The sequence below is a fragment of the Lineus longissimus genome, chromosome 2, assembly GCF_910592395.1.
Source record: "Lineus longissimus chromosome 2, tnLinLong1.2, whole genome shotgun sequence".
Lineage (NCBI taxonomy): Eukaryota > Metazoa > Nemertea > Pilidiophora > Heteronemertea > Lineidae > Lineus > Lineus longissimus.
The window spans coordinates 29,157,053-29,167,140 of NC_088309.1; positions in this window are offsets into that span (position 1 = coordinate 29,157,053).

Below are 10,088 nucleotides of genomic sequence, written 5' to 3' on the forward strand. Positions count from 1 at the left end.
TGTTGTTGTTGTAGTCGTTTCTTTGGTGGCAACGGTGGGAGTGATTCGTCACTGGTGGCAGAAGCAGCATCATCAAAGACGAAATGACAGGTGGCTGATGGTATCCGTGGTGGTGGCAATGATGGTGGTGATGGTGGTTGACTGGTCAACGTGTCCTCCCTGGACGTTGGTGGTGATGCCGAGTTCTGGTTGCGATCATCCAGTGATCGCTTGAAACGTTGACATTTCTTGACAAGTGAATCTCGTAGTTTAGAATATGTGTGATCATTTCTTTCTAGTCTTTTCTGGTGTTGCTGGTTTATACGACGACGAAGACGACGTTCGACTAGGAACAAGACCATGAACACGATGATTGTGACAAGGATTATTGAATGTATTATGCACAGATGGCGTAGTTCGTTTACTATGTCTTCGTTGTTCACGATAATGGTTGTGGTATTAGTAGTAGTAGTAGCAGTAGTAGTAGTAGTAGTAGGTAACTTCCTCATGACGATAGCGGCATATGGAGTCCTGAGTAGTGAATGAGATAAATGCACATTAGGAATAAGGATATCCACTCAGTCACTAACACAGATACTCACTATCTATCCATTGTAACAACATGGTGGACACTATTTCATTTGTCCGAAAGGGACCGGGTCCGTGTCAGCCTAAGTATGTTATCTTTCCTGGCATAGGATACGCCAGAGATACGGCACAGGCGCAGTTCAAATGTGGAAAAATGATTCAACATAGTCACGAGTGTGCTAATCTATTGGAATCGCCACGAAGACAAAACATCTACCCGTTTTGTGATATCGAAGGACAGACTCGCGTGGACGATGTAGAACGTACTACTACTACTACTACTACTACTACTACTACTACTACAACTTATTGTAATAGACAATGTGAGGGTGACAATGATGATGAGTGGCGTCTTGTAGACCGTTTGAATAAACTTAACAATAGCATCAATTATGCATTGGACGTAGTCCGCAAATTTCATGAAGCAACAAGTAAACCACCACATGTGTCTGACGACGACAAAGAATTGCGTGTGGCCTGTGGAATCGAAACTGTCCGACAGTCGAAATTCAATTTGGACGATAAAGACCAAGTCACCATGGCCACCATGTTGAGATGGTGCCAGGAGTTTTTGTCTCACAAATGGATGAAAATGCTGATACTCGGAGGTGGGCAAGTTGGGAGCAATGCACCAACGATGGACGAAGACAGTGAAATGGTTGATGACGAAGATGATGTGGGAGGCGACAGCGACGATCATCATCACGGTGGTGAGGTGAATAGGTTGGATAAGGGGAATCTATGGTGGATGAGCGGCGGTGGCGGTGACTGTGGGGATGATGCAACAAAAGATATGATGATGACGACGATGACTGTTATTAAACAACAAGATAGAAAAGCAGCGCCCGGGACCGAGTACGGTAAACAGCACTGTTTCGACTTGGTAAGATTTCAGCACTTGAATAAGTTGGAAACACTCGCTCAGAATATTAAAAGATGTGACATGGGCAAGTTTGCACAATTGTTGTTCGTGATAATGAAACAACGGTTGGACATGAACTATTTGACATTTTGCGAGTGCAAACAAGTGTACGAGTGGTTGACCAAGTACAGCGTGTTTGTAACACAAGTTCAGCGGCGTATGGGCAAGACCGTGTCACACGTGGCCAATGCATGCATGGAAATTGTCTGGTTTCCGTTGGCGTGTCACATGAACATGTACGTAACTGCTAGCGGTAGACTTACTTCAAAGGCTTTCGAGAATGTGTGCACAGTGGTGCCAGAGATGTTGGACGAGTTTAACGCCAAAGAAAAGCTATTTTTTTTAAAGACGAAACAACAACAAATGGAAAGTGCAGCAACGACGGCGACGATAAGGAATATAAAATCAAGAAAACAAACCAAAGAAAAAAACAATCAATTGGATTTTTAACGATTATTATTTCCAAGGATATACAAAGAAAAATGGCGACTATTCTACATTGAGCGTGTGTTTCAAACGATATCAGACCAATGGGAAATGTCTGGACAAACAACCGTATGTGACAAATTCGTTCCGGTGTCTAATCATCAAGGAGAAAGAGGTAAGTGGTGAGCCATATATATTGATCGTACGAATCAGCGGTGGTCGTCATGTTGATTGGTTTGACCCATCACATGGTAGCGCATGTAGTTATTGCAAAGATGGTACAATTCCAAGTTGTCGTCTACACTGTCACTACCTGCTGCTGCTGCTGCTGCTGCTCCTCTGTGACCACTGGGTCGCTTTAGACGTGCGAGTTGACCTTCTGAGAATAAAACGGTGGTTTGAAACGAGTCTTTCAGTGTGGTGGGTAGCAGCGAAGACGTTATCACATAGTTACCACTGGGCGCATCGTATGCTATACACGCATGCTCGGAACGAGTGAGCGGTTTGATAGAGTCGCGAATAAAGTTGAATGTGGATCTGTGCGTATCGTCGGATATGTTGGCAAATTCCAGTACGCTCCTGTCTCGCACTGCTTCGTTGACCGTCTCCAATCGCTTACTTGCACCTTTTCTAACCAGGTTTATGGTGGACAAGACGTTTGTTCGATCGGAGTTGGTCATACCACTGCCAAGGCGTCCGAATCGACTGCGATAGTGATTCACCAGGCTGTCAACTGCTGCAGCTGATGACGAGTCTGTTGGTGTTGGTGTCACCGTTGTGGTGGTGGACTGACCGTGTATGCAGACCGTTTCGTCGCCTAGTAAGTTTGTTGTGTAGACGATCGAGCAAGCGGTGCAGTTATGTTTCTTGTACTGGATCCAGTGCGGACAGAGTTTGTCCCAAGACATTATTTTTCTGATCTCTCTACACAAGAGCGCTGCAGATTGGTTCATTTGAATACATGGGGCCGTGTTTAAATTCAACAGGGCATTCATGCCGTTCATTCCACCGTCAATTGTGTGAACCGAGTCACCTCGACCACCACCATCATCATCTCTATTGTCAATCGCGAGTGAGAATAGTTTTCTATGGATGGTGTGAAGAAATTGACCACCACCAATTTCGATACACTCGACCTTTGCATGATGATGATGATCATCATCAGCATCGTCATTAACTTTGATGGGTGTGTTGCGGCATTGTTTTTCGATCACGTCGTGGGATAATAGTATGCCCCGGACCAATTTCAACTTGTAGTTGTTGTCGTCGACGACGGTGGTGATGTGTCTCTTGTTCAGTGGGGAAATTTTATCGTCCGCCGAGTAAGCTGTATTGGGCACGTGTAGACTATGCGAAAATATGGGATGTTGATGTACGTTCTTCAGTATTTTGACCACGTGTTCGTCATACTGTGTATAAGGTCTAGCTTCTGTGATCACCTTGATGTATTCGGTCAACGCCATATCCTTCATCAGATTGATGGCCGATGGTAGATTCTCCACGGGCCACGCTGTCCGACGGGTACACGATCCAAATGTGTTGTACACCGTTTTAAAGTGTACTTCGTCTATCCAGAGAATGGAGAATCTGAGATCATCATCGATAATTGTTTCATTGCTCGGCGGTTTTGATGCGTAGATGGGCACAGGTATCGGTTTAAAGCGTGATCGTTTAGTTTTTAAGGTCAAGCCGCCATTGTTGTCGGTATGATGAGGATGATCATTGACTCGATGAACTCGTTTTCTGGTTGATCGATTTTGTGGAAGCGATGATAATAGAAGAGGAGAATAATCAGCAGCAACAGGTTGTCGGTGGTGGTGTTCAACAACCGTCACGTCTGATGTGGATCCTACACGAGATAGCAAGTCTAAAATGAAATCTTCGGCAGGTTGAAATTCGTTTGAGGATGATGTCGCCGAATCATTTGATTTCACTTTGGTTGCTTCTCTTATGACCTGATCCAAGTCAGACGACACAATAGTCCTGGCCGTGGTGGTGGTGGTGGTGGTGGTGGTGGTGGTCGGCGTCGTTGTGATGATATGTTCAAATAGACCTCGTTCCAATTCGTATGTGCCAAACGATAATTTGGCACCCTCGGTCACTAGACTACCCGTGGGGTTCAATGTGATGTAGTGTTTGTCTTCGGCATTGAACGGATTGGAATACTTCGTGACGCGCAGATTGATGTAGTGGACGCTGGCAGTGTCCACGTCTACCAACTCCAAGTAGGATACTTTTGGTAGACTGTTAGGAATGTCACCACCACCACCACCGCCGTTGATGCTTGACAAATTTCTGTAGGTTGGTGAATATTCTCCGGGAAATGTGTCTATGGCAAAAAATAGTTGCTTTTGATAAACGCTCTCGCCGTCGTCGCATTCTATCACCGTGTCAGTTTCGAATGTCATATAGTCCAAGACGGGTACGAAATCACTACAGTAAGCTTCGTAGCTTACCGAATCCTCCTCACTTCGACCCCCAAACTCTCGGTAATAGCCCACTCTATATTTTAGCCTGGGTAGATCTTTGTCCATGTAGAAGTGTTGTTGTTGTCGCAAGTCTTCTGATGATGATGTGTGGGTATCCTGGTGTTTTATTTCGTGCTCCACAACAGTTATTGGTGTCCGACTCTTTTTCATTGCTTTGCGTCGTTTTTTGGCATTTTGGTGGACTGTTAGGAGAATAACGTGGTCGTGACCGTTGTACGAATCTACGGCAGGTGGAACTGTGTCTTCCCCCAAAGGATTGAGTGGTGACATTTGCAGGGATTGTCTGAAATTGTTTTCTTTGACATTTTTAACCACTGCAGTGCGTCCCGAGATTCTGCGAGGTAACATTTTGCTCAGTTGGTTGGATGATGGTTGTTGTAGATCCTACAATAGCAAATTATTTGTTCACAAGAAATAACTGTTTCATTTCGGCCATGTACTTGCCATAGTAGGCCGTTATTGTTTTGCTGACTGAATCTTTGAACAAGTTGATGTGTCTGTGATGTATGCCTTTGAAGCCACCAGTTAGTTTACGATGAGAGGTTACACTATTTTTGGCCAAGTCTAAATCGTTTTGTAGATTGTCCAAAATAGGCACCATCGCCGTTCCGCTTGTGGTGCTGGAAAGGTGTCGGCGGTGTCGTCGTTCAAATAACTTTTGATATTCTCGGTATAGTGAAATCAAATGATAATATGTGTAGTCTATACAGATTTGAACGAAATACATGACCAGATCCCATATATCAGAGCCGGTGATGTTGTTCGTCTGTCGCATAAACATTGCACTGGTAAACTTTTGAAACAGTTCCAACAGATAGCCGATCGAAGTGTCGAGATATGTTTGCAAAGTGGAACATTTCATGACATGTTCGCGGAGAGCATGGTGCCTCGACCCTATCTGTGTGTAGATCAACTCAAACCACGACGAGCGGTTGCCCAATAGAACTATCTGTGTTCTCGTCTTTATCATGTTACGTCTCTCCAAAGTTTGTTGCACATGCCCGGATGGAGGATAATTCATGCGGCGGTTGTTAGTTTTTGATGATTCATATTCCGAGTTACTATTGTTACCACCATAAACAGCACAAAAATTACTATCATCAATGCTGTTACCCGACGCCATATTTTCGTTGTCCGTATTGTAGACAATGTGTTTCATCGATTCTGATATAATAGTGTCTCTTCGTTGTCGGATATTACTGCTGCTGCTGCTGCTGCTCTGTTGTTTCGGTTGAATGTTGGTGATCATTTCTTGCATCCAATCCATTTCTCTCACAGGTGAACGTTTGTCGTTAATGCATTGCTCTTCCACGATCATCAGAGTCTCGGGATTTTCGTAGCCACACGTGTGTCTAGTAAAGATGCACATGAATCTGTTGTCTCTGGTGCGATTATTGGCAGCAGTTGGATACATATCGCAACACTCTTTGAGTAGACAGTTTTCTCTGGTCATGGTACAGACGTGTACTCTACCGTGTTTGTAGCACATGAACGTCTTGTGTAGGGTGCGATCGGTCCACAACAATTCTTTTATGACTTTATGAGTTTGCATTCGTTTGTCGTTGACCAGGCTCTCGTATACACATCCGATGTCAGGATGACAATGACCGCGGGCAAACATTCTTGTAATGCACTCCACGTGGTGTCCTATGGCTAAATGAGGTTATATGTGAAAAATTTGAAGGACATTCTCGTGTGTGTGGGCGTGTGTGTGCGTGTGTGTGTGTGTGTGTGTTGGTGTGTTTTAGCAAGCATAACCTACATACGGCGCCGCTCTATACAACATTGCACAATGAAAAACACGATCAAAACGAATGCTAGACAGGCCGAGGTAGTTCCAATGATGACAGAAATCAGGTTGCGCTCGGTTTGTTCCTTGTGTATCTTCTCGAGTTGTGTACGTTGACGATCGGCGGTTAGTTGTTGTTGTTTCAGTGCGTCGAGTTGAGATGTAAGGGAGCACATCTCTAGCGGGTTGTACAGGTGCAGATTGATAGAGTATACTTTGTTTGTGCCAATCTCTCTGTACTTGTCGATGAACACTACAATCAAACTGGCCGTGGTCTTGGTGCCTAGAAGCATGGAGGGTTGACCAGATGATTCGACGTCCTCTTGCCTAGACACTCCCCCGATGTTGCCCCAGTTGGCACTGACCAGACCGCCGTAAAGTTTGGTGGATTTGTCGTTGTCGTCCTTGTCCACATACTTTACTTTGTCGTCGTCGATGAGCAGCGACGCTGCGTCGTTGTTCATATTACTAGCCAATGCACTGCCGTTCAGGTGCAAGAAATTGTACTTGGACATCAGATCATCTTCGTTGCGCATGAAATACAGAGTGAACGTGATTTCGGCAGCGGTTCCGGCCTGATTGTTCGTTTGCATATTTTCAATGGGTACTTTGATCAGTTGAGACGCGGGTGGCATCGAATCTCGACCGGCTGTGTTTTTAACTAGTGTCGACTCGTCGTCGGCATCACCTTGACGTTGATAGGTAACGTCCACTAGTCGGTAACCGTACTTGTCCGCCGTTCTCGGCACGTGTCTTTCGACCCTGTGCGGCATGTGCAATGCGGTTGTATCCGATAGCGAAACGGTGGTGGTGAAGTAGATGATGCATATCAATGAGATACAATTCAATAATCGAGACAATCTAGACATGGTGATTGAAATGTATGTGCCACCATTTATTGTTTGCTGCATAGTTGACAACTATTGTGAGACCTACCTAATGTAAAAATTTTTTTCTCTCATCTGATTCCAGGCCGGTCGGGGAGACTCGACCACCAAGTTGATGTGGGACGAAGCTGCGTTTGTTTCGAACACCGATAGTCACACGGCAGTCATCATGGGTATGAAACAGACTGCAAACAGTATCCTGCAGATTTTCTGTTCACATCGTCTGAGCAAGGATCAGCTAGAATACGCTGGGCGAGATAACGACAGTGACGGCTCTAAAAACGCCCTATCGCAACTGACCAGCGAAGAACGTCGTATAATCGTGCAAGAGCAAAAGCGTCGCCAGGCCGACCTGGTCGCCGCCAAACTTGGCATCAAACGCAGGGGCGGCAAAAATGCTAGTGGCGATTGGCTAAACCTCGAATCGAAACGACACGAACGGGTACGATTCCTGAATGTGGTCTTCGTTTGCAAACCTCACTCGGCAGCCATACTCGAGAAAGGTGTATTCGTGAACAAGTGCATGTGTAACATGGGACAACCGTATCACTTGTGCGTCGACCCTGAATTTCGAGATCTTAGCGAACACATGGCCACCAACAATAAAAACATCTTATTGGCCGAGATGGGTCTGTTGCCGGACGTCGACAAGAGTAAAGTCTCGTCGAAATTGGATATGGCCATCGGCATGCTGGCCTCTTCACGAGGACTGGACACCGTCTCGAGCGATCTGTTCCCTCTGTTGGATCACATACAGGACAACATGGATTCGCCGGCCATGGTCAGCAGACATTTGTTCGTCTACACCGACACGGCTCCAAAAGACATCAGCAAGAATGCCATCTGTGTGATGACCAAAGTAACCACCGACTCAATCGCATCAACGCAACAAGGCAGCGGCGGCGGCGGCGGCGGTTACTACGTGATAGTGGCCACCGATACGTTCGATGCCAGTCAGGTGGACCGGGACAGTGCGTCGCCTTCCAGGGCGATTGCCATGCGACTGATAACGCTGTTTGTGTTGATTACTCGGTACTATTCTAGCTATTTTGATAAAGTCACACTGGCCGTAGAAGCCAACAGTTTTAAACTGGACTATTTTAAAAACGAATTCGACAACCGTTTCTACGAGAATCCCTATCTGGTGCAAAACATAACGGTAGAGTACGTGGTGCATTCGTTGTCCACCGCGCAGATGAACAAATATCATGGCGACGAAGCGGGCAAATTTAAAGAGGCATCGTTACTTCAAATGCGCAAAGAAGTGCAGCGAGCCAATCGAGCATATAATAAAGTGGCTTCCGAATTGCGTTCTAGATCGGGTAATTCGAACAATAACAACAAGTACAAAAGACAATTGGTCAAGCGTAGGAAAGTGCACGACTATTCGAGCACGGACGAAGATGACTTTGACTCGGATCGTGGTGACATTAGCTGCAGTTCCAGCGGCGGCGGTGACGATCTAGACAGCGACGAGGATGATGATGAGTACACCACGTGGGCTAGAAAAGCGGCTAGTTACAAGTTGAAAAAACGCCGAAAGAAAATGATTGGTAGTATAGTGAATAGATTCCAGAGAGCCACGTACGGTGTAAATAACGACGATATACGCACAACGGAAACCAAACATGAAATGATGTCACTCTTAGAGTCGGAAGAAGTGGATCCCGGCGACGTTCAGAAACAACGACAAACATTCAACATTGGCTACCTGTTGCAGGGTGAAAAGGTCGGAATTTACCTAGACTTTTTTATGAACTACTTGAACAAAGGCCTGGTGAGATGCGCAAGTCCAGTGATCACGGTGAACATGCACGCCCCGGACGTTAGTGTTTCATATGAAATATCGAAACAGTTGGCCAAAGTACGTTTGGAGAAGAATCGGGTCACCGGTAAGAGTGCCGGTCAACCCGACGATATCAGCGTATGCGTGTGCATGAGCTGGCATCTGTGCGAACGCAACGAAGTTGGCAAAGGACCGGTCACGATAACGCTCAAACCCACCAAGCGGATGATCGAACGGAATAGATTGAGAGACATTTCAGCGAGTATGGACTTGCGTGGATGCTACTCACACAATCCAGACGCGGTCACTGCTCAAACTAGCTTTGTGGTCAATATGAAGTAGGATGATGAATGAGTCGACAAACGAACAAATCAAATCCCGTTTCAGATTCACAATCCTCTCAAATGCTACTTTACCCATAGTATGAAACTTTGGAACTATTGTCAAACAGTTTCAAACCAATTTCTTGAACTGACATTCAACATTGACTATAGATCACTTGAGATATAGTAGGTGTGGTTGGACACTTGGACACTTGGACACTTGGACACTTGGACACTTATCTGCTCTTTTTAGTATTGCAGCAGCAGATATAGCGTCTTTTTAGTCCCTTTTTAGGTACTACAGATATACGCAATGGGGAGATGGATGAGGAGGAGGAGGAGGATCTTTACTCGGCCACAGCAGCAGGAACTAGCCTTGAAAATGATGACCCTGTTCCCTTGTCTGACTACAAACGGAGGGCGACGACTTTTTGTATTTTTTTGCGATATAGTCAGGAGTGTCGAGAATGCTGCAGAGACGGTAGGGGTTCCGTTTCACTACATTACCGTAAAAGGACCAACAACAACAATGTCTCCCTACTGCAGGACGTCCGAAGCAGCAGCAGCAAGCCTCACCAGTAAGGTCGCATCGGGCGACCACCCTAGCGTTGGGAATGAGAAATTGGACGCCTTTGAGGAAAATGTAGGATTGAAGAAAAAACGGGTCTACAATCGATGCTGGAAGCAGCCAGCAAACGTAATTGTTCGCAACGGTGACCATTTGTGTATGTGCGTAGAATGTTCGAAGTACACGACACGTTACCCCAAATGTGACCGCCACATTTTAGAACGAGTCAAAGTTTTCTTAACTTGAGTCATCGACTTAATTTTGTGACACCACCAGAATATCAATAAAATTGAATCAAATAATTGTTGTTCGTTATTTGTGTTTCAAATAT